This window comes from Bombina bombina, chromosome 5 (genome assembly GCF_027579735.1).
Source record: "Bombina bombina isolate aBomBom1 chromosome 5, aBomBom1.pri, whole genome shotgun sequence".
NCBI lineage: Eukaryota > Metazoa > Chordata > Amphibia > Anura > Bombinatoridae > Bombina > Bombina bombina.
This window is the reverse complement of record NC_069503.1, coordinates 97,648,224-97,669,773: the sequence shown is the minus strand read 5'-3', so window position 1 is coordinate 97,669,773 and position 21,550 is coordinate 97,648,224.

Below are 21,550 nucleotides of genomic sequence, written 5' to 3'. Positions count from 1 at the left end.
TTTCTATTTTTATTTTAGAATAGGGTAGGGCATTTTTTTTATTTGGGGGGGCTTTGTTATTTTATTAGGGGGCTTAGAGTAGGTGTAATTAGCTTAAAATTGTTGTAATATTTTTATAATGTTTGTAAATTATTTTTTTATTTTTTGTACTTTGGTTAGTTTATTTAATTGTATTTATTTGTAGGTATTTGTATGTAATTAATTTATTGATAGTGTAGTGTTAGGTTTAATTGTAACTTAGGTTAGGATTTATTTTACAGGTAATTTTGTAATTATTTTAACTAGGTAGCTATTAAATAGTTATTAACTATTTAATAGCTATTGTACCTGGTTAAAATAAATACAAAGTTACCTGTAAAATAAATATTAATCCTAAAATAGCTACAATATAATTACAGGGAGTGTAGAATTATTAGGCAAGTTGTATTTTTGAGGATTAATTTTATTATTGAACAACAACCATGTTCTCAATGAACCCAAAAAACTCATTAATATCAAAGCTGAATAGTTTTGGAAGTAGTTTTTAGTTTGTTTTTAGTTATAGCTATTTTAGGGGGATATCTGTGTGTGCAGGTGACTATTACTGTGCATAATTATTAGGCAACTTAACAAAAAACAAATATATACCCATTTCAATTATTTATTTTTACCAGTGAAACCAATATAACATCTCAACATTCACAAATATACATTTCTGACATTCAAAAACAAAACAAAAACAAATCAGTGACCAATATAGCCACCTTTCTTTGCAAGGACACTCAAAAGCCTGCCATCCATGGATTCTGTCAGTGTTTTGATCTGTTCACCATCAACATTGCGTGCAGCAGCAACCACAGCCTCCCAGACACTGTTCAGAGAGGTGTACTGTTCTCCCTCCTTGTAAATCTCACATTTGATGATGGACCACAGGTTCTCAATGGGGTTCAGATCAGGTGAACAAGGAGGCCATGTCATTAGATTTTCTTCTTTTATACCCTTTCTTGCCAGCCACGCTGTGGAGTACTTGGACGCGTGTGATGGAGCATTGTCCTGCATGAAAATCATGTTTTTCTTGAAGGATGCAGACTTCTTCCTGTACCACTGCTTGAAGAAGGTGTCTTCCAGAAACTGGCAGTAGGACTGGGAGTTGAACTTGACTCCATCCTCAACCCGAAAAGGCCCCACAAGCTCATCTTTGATGATACCAGCCCAAACCAGTACTCCACCTCCACCTTGCTGGCGTCTGAGTCGGACTGGAGCTCTCTGCCCTTTACCAATCCAGCTACAGGCCCATCCATCTGGCCCATCAAGACTCACTCTCATTTCATCAGTCCATAAAACCTTAGAAAAATCAGTCTTGAGATATTTCTTGGCCCAGTCTTGACGTTTCAGCTTGTGTGTCTTGTTCAGTGCTGGTCGTCTTTCAGCCTTTCTTACCTTGGCCATGTCTCTGAGTATTGCACACCTTGTGCTTTTGCGCACTCTAGTGATGTTGCAGCTCTGAAATATGGCCAAACTGGTGGCAAGTGGCATCTTGGCAGCTGCACGCTTGACTTTTCTCAGTTCATGGGCAGTTATTTTGCGCCTTAGTTTTTCCACACGCTTCTTGCGACTGTTGACTATTTTGAATGAAACGCTTGATTGTTCGATGATCACGCTTTAGAAGCTTTGCAATTTTAAGAGTGCTGCATCCCTCTGCAAGATATCTCACTATTTTTGACTTTTCTGAGCCTGTCAAGTCCTTCTTTTGACCCATTTTGCCAAAGGAAAGGAAGTTGCCTAATAATTATGCACACCTGATATAGGGTGTTGATGTCATTAGACCACACCCCTTCTCATTACAGAGATGCACATCACCTAATATGCTTAATTGGTAGTAGGCTTTCGAGCCTATACAGCTTGGAGTAAGACAACATGCATAAAGAGGATGATGTGGTCAAAATACTCATTTGCCTAATAATTCTGCACTCCCTGTATAATTTATATTGTAGCTATATTAGGGTTTATTTTACAGGTAAGTATTTAGCTTTAAATAGGAATAATTTATTTAATAAGAATTAATTTATTTCGTTAGATAAAAATTATATTTAACTTAGGGGGGTGTTAGTGTTAGGGTTAGACTTAGCTTTAGGGGTTAATACATTTATTATAGTAGCGGTGAGGTCCGGTCGACAGATTAGGGGTTAATAATTGTAGGTAGGTGGCGGCGACGTTGGGGGCGGCAGATTAGGGGTTAATAAATATAATATAGGGGTCGGCGGTGTTAGGGGCAGCAGATTAGGGGTACATAGGGATAACGTAGGTTGCGGCGGTGTACGGAGCGGCAGATTAGGGGTTAATTGTATAATGCAGGGGTCAGCGATAGCGGGGGGTGGCAGATTAGGGGTTAATAAGTGTAAGGTTAGGGGTGTTTAGACTCGGGGTACATGTTAGGGTGTTAGGTGCAGACATATGAAGTGTTTCCCCATAGGAAACAATGGGGCTGCGTTAGGAGCTGAACGCTGCTTTTTGCAGGTGTTAGATTTTTCAAGCTCAAACGGCCCCATTGTTTCCTATGGGGGAATCGTTCACGAGCATGTTTTTCAAGCTGGCCGCGTCCGTAAGCACCGCTGGTATTGAGAGTTGCAGTGGCTGTAAATTATGCTCTACGCTCCCTTTTTGGAGCCTAACGCAGCCCTTCTGTGAACTCTAAATACCAGCGGTATTTAAAAGGTGCGGGGGGAAAAAAACACGCAGAACTCTAAATCTAGGGGTTAATTATTATGTAAATAAATCTAAATAATATTACTATTATTAACTAAAGTATTCCTATTTAAAACTAAATACCTATAAAATAAACCCTAAGGCCTAGATTTGGAGTTTGGCGGTAGCCGTGAAAACCAGCGTTAGAGGCTCCTAACGCTGGTTTTAGGCTACCGCCGGTATTTAGAGTCAGTCAAAAAAGGGTCTAACGCTCACTTTTCAGCCGCGACTTTTCCATACCGCAGATCCCCTTACGTCATTTGCGTATCCTATCTTTTCAATGGGATTTTTCTAACTCCGGTATTTAGAGTCGTGTCTGAAGTGAGCGTTAGAATTCTAATGACAAAACTCCAGCCGCAGAAAAAAGTCAGTAGTTAAGAGCTTTCTGGGCTAACGCCGGTTCATAAAGCTCTTAACTACTGTGCCCTAAAGTACACTAACACCCATAAACTACCTATGTACCCCTAAACCGAGGCCCCCCCACATCGCCGACACTCGATTAAATTTTTTAACCCCTAATCTGCCGACCGCCACCTACGTTATACTTATGTACCCCTAATCTGCTGCCCCTAACACCGCCGACCCCTATATTATATTTATTAACCCCTAACCTCCCCCCACAACGTCGCAGCCAGCTACCTACAATAATTAACCCCTAATCTGCCGACCGCAAAGAGCCGCCACCTACATTATAGCTATGTACCCCTAATCTGCTGCCCCTAACACCGCCGACCACTATATTATATTTATTAACCCCTAATCTGCCCCCCACAACGTCGCCTCCACCTACCTACAATAATTAACCCCTAATCTGCCGACCGGATCTCACCGCTATTATTATAAAGTTATTAACCCCTAATCCGCCTCACTAACCCTATAATAAATAGTATTAACCCCTAATCTGCCCTCCCTAACATCGCCGACACCTAACTTCAATATTCTGATTGGCTAATGGAATCAGCCAATCAGAATCAAGTTCAATCCGATTGGCTGATCCAATCAGCCAATCGGATTGAACTTGATTCTGATTGGCTGATTCCATCAGCCAATCAGAATATTCCTACCTTAATTCCGATTGGCTGATAGAATCCTATCAGCCAATCGGAATTCGAGGGACGCCATCTTGAATGACGTCATTTAAAGGAACCGTCATTCGTCGTTCAGTCATCGGCCAGGATGGATGTTCCGCTTCGGAGGTCTTCAGGATGCTGCCGCTCCGCTCCGGATGGATGACGATAGAAGATGCCTCTTGGATTAAGACTTCAATCGGATGGAAGACCTCTTCTGCCCCGCTTGGATGAAGAATTTGGCTCGGCTGGGTGAAGACGACTCAAGGTAGGGAGATCTTCAGGGGCTTAGTGTTAGGTTTATTTAAGGGGGGTTTGGGTTAGATTAGGGGTATGTGGGTGGTGGGTTGTAATGTTTGGGGCGGGTATTGTATGTTTTTTTTTACAGGCAAAAGAGCTGAACTTCTTGGGGCATGCCCCGCAAAGGGCCCTGTTCAGGGCTGGTAAGGTAAAAGAGCTTTGAACTTTAGTAATTTAGAAAAGGGTAGGGCATTTTTTTATTTTGGGGGGCTTTGTTATTTTATTAGGGGGCTTAGAGTAGGTGTAATTAGTTTAAAATTGTTGTAATATATTTCTAATGTTTGTAAATATTTTTTTATTTTTTGTAACTTAGTTCTTTTTTATTTTTTGTACTTTAGTTAGTTTATTTCATTGTATTTATTTGTAGGAATTGTATTTAATTTATTTATTGATAGTGTAGTGTTAGGTTTAATTGTAGATAATTATAGGTATTTTATTTAATTAATTTATTGATAGTGTAGTGTTAGGTTTAATTGTAACTTAGGTTAGGATTTATTTTACAGGTAAATTTGTAATAATTTTAACTATTTTAGCTATTAAATAGTTCTTAACTATTTAATAGCTATTGTACCTGGTTAAAATAAATACAAAGTTACCTGTAAAATAAATATTAATCCTAAAATAGCTATAATATAAATATAATTTATATTGTAGCTATATTAGGATTTATTTTACAGGTAAGTATTTAGCTTTAAATAGTTTAACATCAAAGTTAGAAGTAACTGTCATTCCACATATGTAGTCTATCTTCTTGAGTGTGGGTGTGGCCTGTATTATGTAGGCCGCACAAAAATAAAAATAAAAAGGAGAATATATGAACATGTCCATAATATTAAAGAAAAATATCCCAAACACAGTGTGCCGAGGCATTTTATGGAGGAACACAATTGTGATCCTAGTAGTTTACGCATACAGGTGATAGATTAGGTGTCTCCCAAAGAAAGAAATAGACTGCTGAAATTGCGGAAATTAGAAACCTTTTGGATATACAAGATAAACTGTCTAACACCTAGGGGAATGAACATTGATATTGATGTGGCAGCACATATGTAAATTCATCAATCAGTGCTCCAAATATGATCTACTTACTTATATATTCACTGGAGCATATTGAAATATCATGCACTTTTTTATACATAATTTTAAAATAATATAGAAAATATTATATTTTAATGTTTATTATAGTGTTTTTATACATAGGGACCATTTTTAAGATACAATTTTAAAAGGCACTTATTAAGTCTTTTTAAATTTGTTTAAATCAAAATTTTTAAAAAAATATCAATGCAATTGCGATCATGTATGAACTTTATGTCATTTATTTTTATCTATTTTATGTGTATATAGCTCTGTAATTTATCTAAGAATGCTATTCCACATGTATAACAGATGTGAAAGGGTTAAGTTTTGACATCACTTAGAAGGGGTGTTATACTTTGTTCAACTTAACTTTGATTGGTCTATCATTACTATTTATTAAGTGCTAACACAGGTTTCAACTACCTGTCCTCTTGAGAAAGCCCGTTCGTAAACGGGGGAAACGCGTTGAGGTTAATATTGCAATCTGTTTGGTGATTTTTTGAGAGTACCTGCATTGGCGGTCGACTGAGGGGGTCCAGACTTCACTTGGAGGGCTTGTGGTCTTTGGTCCGGTCAGCATTGCCTTGCACATCTCTATAAACCAAATGCAAGTTTTATCATAAACATTGTAAGTGCAATTCTGTTTGTGTGTCATATCCGCTATTGTTAATAAACTCACTTGAATCCGGATGCACTTTTTTGTTTCTATCTTTTATGTCTAGCTTTAAATAGGAATAATTTATTTAATAAGAGTTAATTAATTTCGTTAGATTAAAATTATACTTAAGTTAGGGGGGTGTTAGTGTTAGGGTTAGACTTAGCTTTAGGGGTTAATACATTTATTAGAATAGCGGTGAGCTCCAGTCGGCAGATTAGGGGTTAATGTTTGAAGTTAGGTGTCGGCGATGTTAGGGAGGGCATATTAGGGGTTAATACTATTTATTATAGGGTTAGTGAGGCGGATTAGGGGTTAATAACTTTATAATAATAGCTCGGCAGATTAGGGGTTAATAAGTGTAGGCAGGTGGAGGCGATGTTGTGGGGGGCAGATTAGGGGTTAATAAATATAATATAGGGGTCGGCGATGTTAGGGCAGCAGATTAGGGGTACATAGGGATAATGTAAGTAGCGGCGGTTTACGGAGCGGCAGATTAGGGGTTAATAATAATATGCAGGGGTCAGCGATAGCGGGGGCGGCAGAATAGGGGTTAATAAGTGTAAGGTTAGGGGTGTTTAGACTCGGGGTTCATGTTAGAGTGTTAGGTGCAGACGTAGGAAGTGTTTCCCCATAGGAAACAATGGTGCTGCGTTAGGAGCTGAACGCGGCTTTTTTGCAGGTGTTAGGTTTTTTTTCAGCTCAAACAGCCCCATTGTTTCCTATGGGGGAATCGTGCACGTGGCCGTGTCCGTAAGCAACTCTGGTATCGAGAGTTGCAGTTGCGTTAAATATGCTCTACGCTCCTTTTTTGGAGCCTAACGCAGCCATTCTGTGGACTCTCAATACCAGAGTTATTGTAAAGGTGCGGCCAGAAAAAAGCCAGCGTTAGATACGCGGGTCGTTACCGACAAAACTCTAAATCTAGCCGTAAGATAGCTACAATATAATTAATAATTACATTGTAGCTATTTTAGGATTTATTATTATTTTACAGGCAACTTTGTATTTATTTTAACTAGGTACAATAGCTATAAAATAGTTAATAACTATTTAATAGCTACCTAGTTAAAATAATTACAAAATTACCTGTAAAATAAATCCTAACCTAAGTTACAAATACACCTAACACTACACTATCATTTAATAAATTAAATTAATTAACTACAATTAGCTAAAATTAAATACAATTAACTAAAATAAACTAAAGTACCAAAAAAAAATAAACACTAAATTACAGAAAAAAAATTCCAAGAAGTTTAAACTAATTACACCTAATCTAAGCCCCCTAATAAAATAAAATGCCCCCAAATAATAAAATGCCCTACCCTATACTAAATTACAAATAGCCCTTAAAAGGGCCTTTTGCGGGGCATTGCCCCAAAGTAATCAGCTCTTTTACCTGAAATTTTTTTTACAATACCCCCTCCCAACATTACAACCCACCACCCACACACCCCTACTCTAAAACCCACCCAATCCCCCCTTAAAAAACCCTAACACTACCCCATTGAAGATCACCCTATCTTGAGCCGTCTTCACCCAGCCGGGCACAAGTGGTCATCCGATCCGGCCAGAAGTCTTCATCCGATGGGGCAGAAGAGGACATCCAGACCGGCAGAAGTCTTCATCCTATCCGCGCAGAAGAGGACATCCGGACCGGCAGACGCCTTCATCCAAGCGGCATCTTCTATCTTCATCCATCCGACGAGGAGCGGTTCCATCTTGAAGACATCCGGTGCGGAGCATCCTTCCAGCACGACGGACTAACAACGAATGACGGTTCCTTTAAATGACGTCATCCAAGATGGCGTCCCTCGAATTCCGATTGGCTGATAGGATTCTATCAGCCAATCGGACTAAAGGTAGGAAAAATCTGATTGGCTGATTTAATCAGCCATACGGATTGAAGTTCAATCCGATTGGCTAATTGGATCAGACAATAGAATGCAAGTTCAATTCTATTGGCTGATCCAATCAGCCAATCGGATTGAACTTCAATCCGATTTGCTGATTAAATCAACCATTCAGATTTTTCTACCTTAATTCCGATTGCCTGATAGAATACTATCAGCCAATCGGAATTCGAGGGACGCCATCTTGGATGACGTCATTTAAAGGAACCGTCATTCGTCGTTAGTCCGTCGTGCTGGAAGGATGCTCCGCGCTGGATGTCTTCAAGATGGAGCCGCTCCTTGTCGGATGGAAGAAGATAGAAGATGCCGCTTGGATGAAGCCTTCTGCCGGTCCTAATGTCTTCTTCTGCCCCGATAGGATGAAGACTTCTGCCAGTCTGGATGTCCTCTTCTGCCCCATCGGATGAAGACTTCTGGCCGGATCGGATGACTACTTGTGCCCGGCTGGGTGAAGACGGCTCAAGGTAGGGTGATCTTCAGTGGGGTAGTGTTAGGTTTTTTAAGGGGGGATTGGGTGGGTTTTAGAGTAGGGGTGTGTGGGTGGTGGGTTGTAATGTTGGGGGGGTATTGTAATTATTTTTTTACAGGTAAAAGAGCTGATTACTTTGGGGCAATTTTATTATTTTGGGAGGCTTTTTTATTTTATTAGGGGGCTTAGATTAGATGTAATTAGTGGGGTTTTTTTTGTACTTTAGTTTATTTTAGTTAATTGTATTTAATGTTAGCTAATTGTAGTTAATTAATTTAATTTATTTAATGATAGTGTAGTGTTGGGTGTATTTGTAACTTAGGTTATGATTTATTTTACAGGTAATTTTGTACTTATTTTAACTAGGTAGCTATTAAATAGTTATTAACTATTTAATAGCAATTGTACCTAGTTAAAATAGATACAAAGTTGCCTGTAAAATAAAAATAAATCCTAAAATAGCTACAATGTAATTATTAATTATATTGTAGCTATCTTAGGGTTTATTTTATAGGTAAGTATTTAGTTTTAAATAGGAATACTTTAGTTAATAATAGTAATATTATTTAGATTTATTTAAATAATAATTAAGTTAGGGGGGTGTTAGGGTTAGACTTAGGTTTAGGGGTAATAACTTTATTATAGTGGCGGCGGCAGATTAGGCGTTAATAGATTTAATAGGCTATGTGGGCTATGGCGGTTTAGGGGTTAATAATAGAATAGGTTTATTGCGGTGTGGGCTATGGCGGTTTAGGGGTTAATAATTTACTTATTACTTGCGGTGTGGGCTATGGCGGTTTAGGGGTTAATACATTTATTATTAGGAGTGAGAGGGGGATTGCGGATATAGGGGTATACGTGTCGGGCTTATTTTTGGGAGGCGTGTTAGACAGTTACATGAGATTTTAAATTTTAGTTTTCTTAGGCGCTGGCAGTTTCTAAAATGCCGTAAGTCACTAGCGACTCCAGAAATTTGTAGTTACGCTTATTTCTGGACATCGCTAGTTTATCCGACTTACGGCACTTTAGGAACTGCCGGTGGGGTATATGTAATACCCCGATGTGCGAGCTGAAATTACGGGCGGCGCGGGTTCCCTCGCTTGCGCCGAAACCTACGCCGTATATCGGATTGCGCCCCGGAAAGGAGAAAATCTACAACTCCTCTATAAGAGGACAGCCCCAAAACACACATAAGGGATATGCTGTCATGATAACAATATGAGGATCTATGTAGTAGACTCCCAAATAAAGCCAATAAGATACATATAAAGCCAATAATACACAAATATGCATAAGTGAACAAACATAGGAAGTTTGCAATTATAGATTGTGATCACAGAAGCAGCAAGGGCGGAGGAAGTCCCTGTCAGTCAAGGGGATGAAACGCACGTAGGCAGCAGCTGATTTCTCTGATGAGACGCCTACCTGTGGGATTCGTTACTTTCCGTTTCAAACTTTATGGAACTTGTTTGCTTGGAGCAATCGGCTGTTTGAGTGCACCTCACTGCTTATGTGCACGCCTTGATGCAGCTGTGGATTACGGAGTCGTGACTTTGTTACATCTGAGACTGTGAGTGTTCAGATCGCTGCTTTTATCAGGCAGTGGAAATTCCTTCTTTTCCTACCGCACAATAACTTGATGCCTGGACATTTACTTTACTATATCACAGCCACAAAGAAAGATTGACCACCTACATGAACTTTCACATTTATTGTGTTATTTTGTTCTAAAAGCTTTCTTTGGTACCTATAAATTGGGTTATATCTATTGTACAGTTTACGGTCTCTGCATCTATACCATACCTTTTTCTAAACACATAGATCCTCTATACATATCATGACAGTATTAACCCTTTATATTGGGACTGCCCTCTGATTGTGGTGTTGTGTTTAGTTGTTGGTATAAGTTTCCAGTGTTTTGCTGCTTCTGTGATCACAATCTATAATTGCAAACTTCCTAAGTTTGTTCACTTATGCATATTTGTGTATTATTGGCTTTATATGTATCTTATTGGCTTTATTTGGGAGTCTACTACATAGATCCTCATATTGTTATCATGACAGCATATCCCTTATGTGTGTTTTGGGGCTGTCCTCTGATAGAGGAATTGTAGATTTTCTCCTTTTTGAAGCTCTCTTCTAAAGCCTGTTTATTTTTACAAATTCACGAGGAAAAAGTAGAAACAGGTGTCAAAACAGTTCAGAGCGGAAAAGTAGTGGATAAGGTAAACTTCTTAAAGTTACAGATGGAAAGTATTCAATGTGGGTAATCACTAATCAAATAACACTGTAATGAACACCATCTGGTGTACCTAACTAAATCCAAATAACAGTCCCCCTGGAAAGCGGGCGCTCTATCAGCAGGGAGGTTTTCCTCCGTCCCCCTGGTGAATGAATGTGTGGATAACGGACCTTCTGGTTATTTTAAAACAGATCAAACAAGTCAATATCAGAGTGATGAAAATCATAACACAGCTTCCCAGCAACAGCAGAAAACATACCTTGGGTAACTGTCAGTATTGGCAGATTTGTATGTACTTTCAAACCCAACGGCCGTCTGTCCGTCTGGGCAAGCTCTGGTCCCACCTCCAACACAGCGCTCCGATGTGAAGAAACACCCCTGCAGCCCTATGCCGCCTGCTCCGTGCTCACTCTGGCCAAATAGAAAGCAATCATACAAAGGAAGTGAGAAGCACATGAGCAGCAGCAGTTGAATGTGTTTTTATTGTAAATCCAAAAGCGGACAATCACAAAATCACCAAAGTGAAGGGTACACATTACCCGGGTAAAAAGCAGAGAGAAAAAAAAGATTGGTGTTGGAGCTTGTAGCACACGGCTTACGCGTTTCGGCCTAAGCCTTACTCATAGCCATATAAAATTAGCACAAGATCTACGTGCTTTAAAACCTAGCTCCAGCATTGATTGGCCGCCAGGGTCCCTGCCTGCGTATTGCTGGCCAATCACATAAATGCAAACGATCATACCCCCTTCCACCTGAATGATGCACATTAACAATATGCCCGCCCGTCGGGGGGTGTTAGCTGAAATCGGCAGGCGGTCCAAACCCCCAGGAGGCGGGGAACCCCAAAGCCGACCATCACTTTGCTACGTCCCGTGCGTCGGCCGTCATATACAATGACAGCTGGGCTTGTTGCCCGGCAACCTAAATGTGGTAAATAATGGGGAGGAAATCCCATCACCCCAGAGCACAGGGCTAAGCAAATATGAACAGCCCGCAAACAAAATAATGATGATGATAGATAGAAATAAATCTATATACACAGAAAGGTACACATCCCTGGTGAAACGCAGTTATACATGACTGGATAATTTTTGCCGCTAGTACTGTTAAATCATATCAATGGATTGTCATGAAGAACTGGGTCCCAATGAAAAGTAATTAAATGGGGCTGAGTAGAACAATATTAAAGAAAGAGAACCAAATAATCAAATACCACAATATAAAGCTGACGATTAAAATGTAATGATGAAAGTGAACAAAGTGAAATAAACATAAAACTAAATGAAAATGAAAACAAAATGAAATAAAATGAAATAAAGTGAATTAATGACCTCAATAAACTGGCAGATACTCACAGAATACCAGCAAATTGGGAAAATAAATCATGTTCCAAAGACACTATCTTGCCCAAAAGTTGATCAAGTCAAACTCAGAGTTGAGGCCTCCTGGAGTTCTCGTTTTTAACTTAAAAATCCAGAAGGCCTCCCTCTCCCCCAATTTACCAACCCGATCAACCAAGCCTTTCTTAAATGGGACCCTATCAATGATAGTCCAAGTGAGGGACCTGGAGGATTTGTTATGTACCTCCACGAAGTGTCTCACTAGAGGGGTCGTCATAGTGCCAATCCTGATGTCTGAATGGCGTTCCTTAATTCGTGTCCTAGCCTCCCTAGTTGTTAAACCTACATATTGTAGGGAACAGCTGTTGCATGTGATGAGGTAAACAATGAATGTTTGTCTACAATTAAGACAAAATTTAATTCTGAAGGATTCTCCCATCATGGTGGAGATAAATGAGTCTCCAACCGTTACCTTCTCACAGGCAACACACATATGGTGATGACATTTGAACATCCCCATACAAGTGAGCCAGGATGAAGGGGTGGTATCACCAATCACCCCAATCCTGGTGGGTGCCACCATGTTTCCTATACTTCTGTTTTTTCTGTACGCAAATCTGACTCCTTGGTCAATCACCCTGGCTAGGCCATCATCCGCTGTCAAGAGCTTGAGATGTTTACCTACAATTTGACAGATTTCATTGTACTGTCTAGAATACTCGGTGATGAAGATAACCTTGGAGTCAGAGCTGAGTACAGGACCAGATTTCTTACTTTCAGTATTCATTTGGTTCAGAAGGTTTGCTCTTGGTATTCTATCCACCGATTTCCTTGCCTGTCTGATGGTACGTATGTCATAACCCTCTCACTCAACCTGATGGATAACTCATCCGCCCGTGTCTCATATTGTTGGGGTTCAGAGCAATTCCTCTTCAGGCGGATAAATTGACTTTTAGCCACACCTCCAAAAACCCTACATGGGTGACAACTTGAGGCATGGAGGAAGGAGTTACCTGCAATAGGTTTGTAATACACGTCAGTCCTTATCTTCTGACCTTGAATACCAAACAAGATGATATCCAAGAAATTGACCTTAGAGACTTGAGTCTCCGAGGTTAACTCAATGCCTACATCATTTTTGTTGAGATACTCTGTAAACTCCATCAAGAGATGCTCTGACCCCCCCCCCCCAAATGAAGAGGAGGTCATCAATGTAACGTCCGAACCAGATGATCTCACCTCGGAAGGGGTTCCCATCCCCAAAGACGTAGGACAGCTCCCACCAACCCATAAATAGGTTGGCATAAGAGGGGGCAAATTTGGCCCCCATCGCTGTCCCACGTCTCTGGAGATAGTACTCCCCACCGAATTCGAAATAATTATGGGTTAGGAGGAACCTGGTGACCTCCACCACATAATCTGAAAAATCGGAGTCCTTGAAAAATTTACTCATGAAAAAACGAATTGCTTCCAGACCCTTGTTGTGAGGAATTGAGGTGTAAAGAGACTTTACATCCACAGTGAGCCATCTGTAGTTTTCTTGCCACACCATATCCTTGAGCAGATTGATAACATGTCTAGTATGTGCCAGATGGCTCCACAAAGTGCTCACCATGGGCTGCAAAATCTCGTCCAGCCATTCAGACATATGTTCCAAAAGGGAACCTATACCACTCACAATTGGCCTCCCCTGGACATTAGTTAGTGTCTTGTGCACCTTTGGTAGATGATTAAAGGTCGCTACCGAGGGGTTAGATACCAGTAAATAATTCCTGGTATCGGGATTAATATACCCAAATTCAACCCCATCATCAACAAGGGAGGCCAACTGTGAGCGGAAAGTCCTGGTGGGGTCACTAGTTAACTTGGTGTAGTCATCCTGATTGTGTAGCTGTCTAACCGCTTCTGCCACAAAATCCCCCCTATTCATGATGACCACCATCCCACCTTTGTCTGCGGCCCTGACTACGATGTTTTTGTTTTTACTCAAACTCTCAATTGCTTTTTTCTGACAATGTGACAAATTGCTTTTTCCTCTGTCTGATTTATAATGTAAGTTACAAAGATCCTCCTCCACCCTTTTCTGGAACTTTTCGAGAAGGTTCCCCCTACATTGGATGGGGTAGAAGTTTGATTTCTCCCGAAAAGACGGGAGTTCCACATCAACCTGTCTAGTCACACCCATTTCTTCACCCAAAGATTCCAGTGTACCTACATCACATATTTCCTGGAAATCCAGGGTGCCATCTCTAGGGGGCAAGGATCTCAAACCCAATCTATTCGGAATGTGATCATGACTCTCAATGTCCCCAATGGGGTGCATATTGAAAAATTTCTTTAAGGTCAAATCTCTTATTAGTTTATTAACATTGAGTAGTTGAGTAGTCCTGAAAAGATTAAAGTCTGCTGTGGGAACAAAAGTTAGTCCTAGACTAAGGACCTGCATCTCATTGCGGTTTGGCAAGTAATCAGAAAGATTAATTATATTCCGTAGCTGTAATTCCCTCTTCTCCTTCCTCTCCTCTGAGGATATCTTCGATGTTCCTGTTGTTGAAGGCCAGGATCCTGGTTTTGTCTTCCTCCTCCCCCCCCTTCTGGTGTTCTTTGGGGGATGGAAAAAACCTGCTCTAGTTGATCCCGTTCATGTTCTCCTGCGTCACTCCGTGCACCTGCTACAGGTATGGCATCATCTCTGTAGTTGGACTGTGAGTGAAAGTGTGGAGTCAGGGTTTTGAGTATAGGCGCGGTTATCTTTGGTTTTGTAACTCGTTCTTGTGAAAACTCTTCACCTCCTGATCCTGAGCCCGATCCGTCATCCCAGGACTCCCCTTCACTCTCGTAGAAATTCACTCTATGGACCCTATTACGTCGATGTCTGTTCGACCCTCGGCGTTGGTTAGGATGGAACGAGTTCTTACTTTGCTCCCTCCTGAAGAGGGTTCGTTCCCTTCGATTCCAAATATAGACCCTATTCAGGTCATAATCCTGTTGGTCCCTCAGGTATTTATTATGTTTAACCTGGAGGAGTAAGGTTTTGGCATCTGCAACTATCTGCTGTAGAGTATTATTGAACTTTAGAAAGTTAGAGTCCCCACTCCTGGTGCTCAACTCCTTCTGTATCTCCTTGATTTTTCCGGCAATTTCCTCCAACTCCTTCTGTTTATATTCACAGATCAACCTCATTAGCTTGAACGAACAGTCAGAAAGATTGTTGTTCCATAATTCCATGAAGATCTTATCATCCGTGAGGAATGTGGGGTATTTGTTCAATCTTAAACCCCTAGGAATGATGCCGAGCTCCAGATACTTATTTAGGGTGTTGACATCCCAAATCAACTTGTCTTCCTTCAGGAGGAGGAACTCCAATTCCTCAAATAAGGTTATCAAATTGTAATGCGCTTTATTAGTAGAGAAGATTTTACTATAATCTTTGGTATTGATGTCTCTTTCCTTTTCCGATCTAAGTGCAAAAAGGGTAGGGGTGGTCTCTGCTATACCCCCATTGTCCATATTGGCTGCAGGGGTGAACTGCTGGTAAGACACCAAGAACCTGGCCAGGTTCTGGCAAGATGCCCAAAAGATGCAAATTCACGAGGAAAAAGTAGAAACAGGTGTCAAAACAGTCCAGAGCGGAAAAGTAGTGGATAAGGTAAACTTCTTAAAGTTACAGATGGAAAGTATTCAATGTGGGTAATCACTAATCAAATGACACTGTAATGAACACCATCTGGTGTACCTAACTAAATCCAAATAACAGTCCCCCTGGAAAGCGGGCGCTCTATCAGCAGGGAGGTTTTCCTCCGTCCCCCTGGTGAATGAATGTGTGGATAACGAACCTTCTGGTTATTTTAAAACAGATCAAACAAGTCAATATCAGAGTGATGAAAATCATAACACAGCTTCCCAGCAACAGCAGAAAACATACCTTGGGTAACCGTCAGTATTGGCAGATTTGTATGTACTTTCACACCCAACGGCCGTCTGTCCGTCTGGGCAAGCTCCGGTCCCACCTCCAACACAGCGCTCCGATGTGAAGAAACACCCCTGCAGCCCTATGCCGCCTGCTCCGTGCTCACTCTGGCCAAATAGAAAGCAATCATACAAAGGAAGTGAGAAGCACACGAGCAGCAGCAGTTGAATGTGTTTTTATTGTAAATCCAAAAGTGGACAATCACAAAATCACCAAAGTGAAGGGTACACATTACCCGGGTAAAAAGCAGAGAGAAAATAAAGATTGGTGTTGGAGCTTGTAGCACACGGTTTACGCGTTTCGACGGGCGGGCATATTGTTAATGTGCATCATTCAGGTGGAAGGGGGTGTGATCGTTTGCATTTATGTGATTGGCCAGCAATCCACAGGCAGGGACCCTGGCGGCCAATCAATGCTGGAGCTAGGTTTTAAAGCACGTAGATCTCGTGCTAATTTTATATGGCTATGAGTAAGGCTTAGGCCGAAACGCGTAAGCCGTGTGCTACAAGCTCCAACACCAATCTTTATTTTCTCTCTGCTTTTTACCCGGGTAATGTGTACCCTTCACTTTGGTGATTTTGTGATTGTCCGCTTTTGGATTTACAATAAAAACACATTCAACTGCTGCTGCTCATGTGCTTCTCACTTCCTTTGTATGATTGTTTATTTTTACACTTATATTCTATCCCTAGAGACGTCTCTCATAGATATCATGTATATATTAAAAGAATACATTTTGTTGGGTGATTTTGCAATAAAATGTTGGTGCTTTTTTTTTTTTAAAGTTTCAAATAAACTTTATTTAAAAGTTAGTCAAATATACAGCATGCTTTTCAGGTCAGGAGGGAGACAATCCCTCTCCTCCCTTCCTTTGAAATAAATCTTTCAAGTTATCGTCAACATTTGCTTTTCATATCTGCAGTACTGATTTTAACCTTATATCCAACTATTCAATATAACATTATTAACGAATGTCCATCCATATTATCTGTTTCCTTCAGTGTCCATTAAGCAATTCAGAGCTATCCACGCTCAACTAGGTGATATCATATCAAACATCTTAATATTCAACATTATTAACAATAGGCAAATTACAATACCAAGTGCATGTCTATGTACAGTCAGTATAGCTATTTTCTATTAATAAGCTTCAACCTTGCCCGAGTGTGTCTATTATGTCCTTCCCTTTGTTACCATTTCTCGCCAATATATCTTGTTTTCTAGCCTCTATGATGTTATGGTTTGATGTTATTAATCTCTTGGTCTATCAGATCTTTGACATTCCTTCCACTGCATCAGCATTATCTCGTGAGTGTCTAATGTGTTATTCTGCATGTGGTGGTACCTTTCCAGATGTAGTAAGGTGACTACCTGCCTTTTCCATTCCTCAACTGATGGCGCGGCTTTGTTTTTCCAGTGTTTGGGGATCAGCATCTTTGCCCCATTTAACATGACTAGTCTAAGGGCATTCGCAGCCTTACTTTCGAGGCTGGGTAGTAAAAGAAATAGTAAGGTCTTGGGGTTATTCTGCAAAGATTTCCCTGTTGCTACTCTAACATACTTAAGAATCTCTGTCCAGAACCGATCTAAGCCTGGGCAGTCCCACCATATGTGAGTCAGTGTGCTGTCACTCCTACACTCCCTCCAGTACTTCCCTGAAGTCATTTTTTATATTTGCTTTAGTCTGACAGGGGTAAGGTACCATCTCGATAAAAATTTATAACTTTATTATTGTACTATGGTTGAGATTGAGGATTGTTTTGTGGTCTGAAATGCTGTTAGCCATTCCTGCAGCTCAATGTCTGTATGTAGTTGCTTCTCCCATGCTTTGGTGAACGTGGGCAAGAATTGTGCATCTTCCAATATCAGTAATTTATATAAAATGGATGTTGCATGGTCTGTAGGTGTTTCACGTAAGCAGAGAGTTTCAAATGCGCCTGCCTGAGTAGATTATGTTTATGTCTGTGTGTCGCCAAATAGTGGCTCACCTGTGAATACATCAGCCAATTCATATTGTCACCTATCTCAGTCTCTTTAATGTTCTCGAGGGGTTTCAGTTTACCATCGTCAGTCAAGGCCCTGAATACCCATCTTTTAATGGGAGGGTTTTGACTCAAATCTGGTTCCCTGTAATTCCAAGGTAATGCAGGATTCTGACATATTGGGGTCATGGGTGAGAAGTGTGATATCTTCTCTGAAGTGTTCATAAGTTTGTCCCATATAGTGAAAAGATCTACGTACAATGGGTAGTTTTCTGCCGTCTGTGGTCTGTCCTTTTTAGCTAGCCATGCTATGCCTCCTACGTTCCCTGTGCCTAAAATGGTGCGATCCAATTGTACCCAGATTTTGTTATGGTCATCATAGCACCAATCAAGCAAAGTGCGTAGCGCAATCGCTTGTTTGTATACCTCTATGTTTGGTAGTCCCAACCCTCCTCTGTCTCTTGGCAATTAAAGTGTTTTTTTGGGAATTCTTGGTCTAATACCCCCCCCAGATATACTGTTCTATTATGTTTTGAATTCTCTTTAAATATCTAGGTGGCAAGGGTATGGGCGTCGTTTGTAAGAGGTATAGGAGTCTTAGTAAAACATTCATCTTAATGACGTTAATCCTGCCCAACCATGATATTGTTTTATTTTTCCAATTAGACAGATCAATTACCAAAAAATTTTCCAGCTGTTTATAATTTGACTGAAAAATCTCTTGTTAGTTTGGGGATATATAAATGCCTAAGTATTTCATTTTTTGATATCTTGTCCTCTGAGTGGGCATTTTTGTAGGGTGTCATTAAGTGTTGTTGTGTTGCATGTTATATTTAATAATTCAGATTTTGAGAGATTTAGCTGGAAGTTTGATACCGTATTCTTTGAAAATCTCTAGTACCCTAGGCAATGAGGTGTCTATATTTGTCAGAGTGAGCAAAATGTCGTCTGCATAGAGTGCCAATTTATGGTGTCTGTTTGCGATGCTGAGACCAGTTACTAGTCCATCATCCCTGATTCTCTGGGCCAATGCTTCTATTGTGAGTGCAAAGAGTATAAGGGAAAGCGGGCATCCTTGTCTTGTGCTGTTCTGAATCAGAAACTTTTCCAAAAGTAGTCCATTCAGTTTTGCTTTTGCGGTGGGGTTTCTGTATAGGTTAAGAATTAGTTGTATAAACCTACTACTAAATTTCATTTTGTGAAGGACTGATTTTAGGAATTGCCAATGCCTTTTCCGCATCTGTAGATATAAGGGCCATTTGTAATTTGTTTAATTGTGCGTATGAGGTTAGTTGGAATGTCCTAAGTGTATTGTTGTGTGCCTCACGACCGGGCACAAATCGCACCTGGTCTGGATGCACCAATCCAGGGAGATAAGTGTTTATTCTAGTGGCAAGAATTTTGGCAAATATTTTTATGTCTGAATTTAGTGAGATGGGTCTATAATTTTCTGGTCTGTCCGTTGTTTTCCCTGGTTTGGGAAGAACCGTAATATGGGCTTCTAGCATGTTGTCTGTAAAGCCCCCTTCCTTGAGTAGAGAGTTAAATAATGTGGTCAGGGGAGCCAGTAAATGATGTGTGAATGTTTTATAGGATTTTATACTTAGACCATCTGGTCCCGGGCTTTTGCCGTTTGGCATGTTTTTGATGGCTATTTTTATTTCTTCAGGTGTTATTGGCAAATCTAAGGTTTCAGAATATTCACTATTTAGTTCATTAAGCTGTATGCCAGCTAGAAAACTGTCTATGTCTTCTTGTTTATTTTTCGTCTGAATATTGTATAGCTTCCCATAATACTGTTTGAAAATATCAGCGATTTGTATACTGTCCTTTTGTGTTTGGCCTGTCAAATCTATCATGTTATATACATGGGCATCTAGCTGCTTTCTTTTAAGAGCTTTCACTAAAGATGAGCCAGTTTTGTCATTAACATCAAAGTATCATTGCTGTAACATATTTGCTTTCCTCTGGTATTCCTTTATAAGGTAATTGTTAAGTTCTGTTTTATTTTTGGTTAGGTTATGTAATATATCAGTGGAGTTAGGTTGTTTTTTGAGTTCTGTTTCCCAATATCTAATTTGGGAGGTTATTGAGTTCACAAATTGCCTATTGTTTTATTTTCCCTGGCTTTGTGTCTTATAAACTCTCCCCTCAGTAAGCATTTATGTGCCTCCCACAGTACAGAAGTGGCAATATCTTCACTAGAGTTTTCCCGAAAGTAATGGCCTATAACAGAGTCAAGTTCTGTCCGAATTAGGTGATTGTTTAGCATGTGTTCATCCAATCTCCATATAAATGCTTTTACCGGAGTACTTGGCCACCTAATTGTGCATTTTACTGGGGCGTGATCTGACCATGTAGTCGGCAATATTGTAGAGTCTTCTATCAGTGTTAACCCTACCTGGTCTGTGAGTATGTAATCGATTCTGTTGTATATATGATGCGGGTGTGAATAAAATGTGTAATCCCTTTAGTGCAGATGTATTGCCCTCAAAACATCATGCAATCTAAGTTGTTGCATTTGAGTGTGTATGCCCTTTATCACCTTGTGAGATGTGCTGGTTTTACCTAAAGAGGTATCCTTTATCAGCTCCAATGGAATGTTAAAATCTCCCCCAAGTAAAATAATACCCTTCGAGTTGGGTGACCTGTTTGAATAGCATGTGTTGCCCTTCATTCGGTAGATAGACATTTACTAGTGTGACTTGTGTGTTAAAAAGTGATCCTATCACTATTAAGTAAGCGCCATTAGGGTCTTTAATAACATGCGATGGGCAAAAGTGGATATGGTTTCTCATAAATATACCTACTCCTCCCCTTTTGTGTAGGGCCTGAGGCCAGAAATGCTGTTTTGGACCTGTTATTGATAAACTTAGGTTCTTTTCCCTTTTTAAAATGTGTTTCTTGTATGTACAATATATCCTCAAGTTCCTTATGCATCTGATTGAAGGCTATGGAACGCTTCTCTGGGCTGTTTAGTCCTTTTGCATTAATAGTTAATAATTTTATTTGTCTCTGGGTCTCTAGATGTGCTATACTACACTGTGTCAACAGATGCTATTTCTCAAATATAGATGGCTCTTGATGGTGTCAGACAGTCTATGCGTTAGGTCTCAGATTCTATACTAACCAGGTAGAGAGTAGCGTGTAGTTTGTAAAGTGGTGCCTTAGGGCATGAAGTGCTCCCCCGAGTTTCTGTATAAAACTGGTACTGGTGTATGTGCCTATGCTCTGTGCCTCTTTTAACTGAAAAATAAAGAATGAGTATTCCTTACAAATATATCTTTTTTGTTTTTCAATTAAATGCAATAACTTATATTATCTAACACAGATACTAACCTGTGTCACAATACAGTGCAATACAAAACAATATAACTCAATACAATTCAAAACAGTTGAGGCAGTATCCCTGCCCCCAAACCCAACCTGTACATAAGAAATAAAAAGTTAAACATTATTAGCATACAACCTTGTGTCATCTGTCCAGATTCAGAGCATTCACTGCCATTATCTCTCAACTGTTAACCCCAAGATCATGTAGCAGATTCGGTATCTGCGTCTGCTGTTATTTCGGACTGAGGGGCTTTCTCTAGAGTGGATGGTATCTTCTTTAAGGATGAGCGGGAGCTGTTCTCACGTGGTGATAATCTTGTTTCAGCGTACTTCGAATTTTCCAGTTGTTGTAGGTTGAGCTTCAAGGCCTCACAAAAATGTGGAAGATCTTCTTTGCTTTTAAGAATCACGGTTGTGTCTCTGGTGGCGATAATGCTGACTGGGAAGCCCCATCTGTATACAATATTTTGTT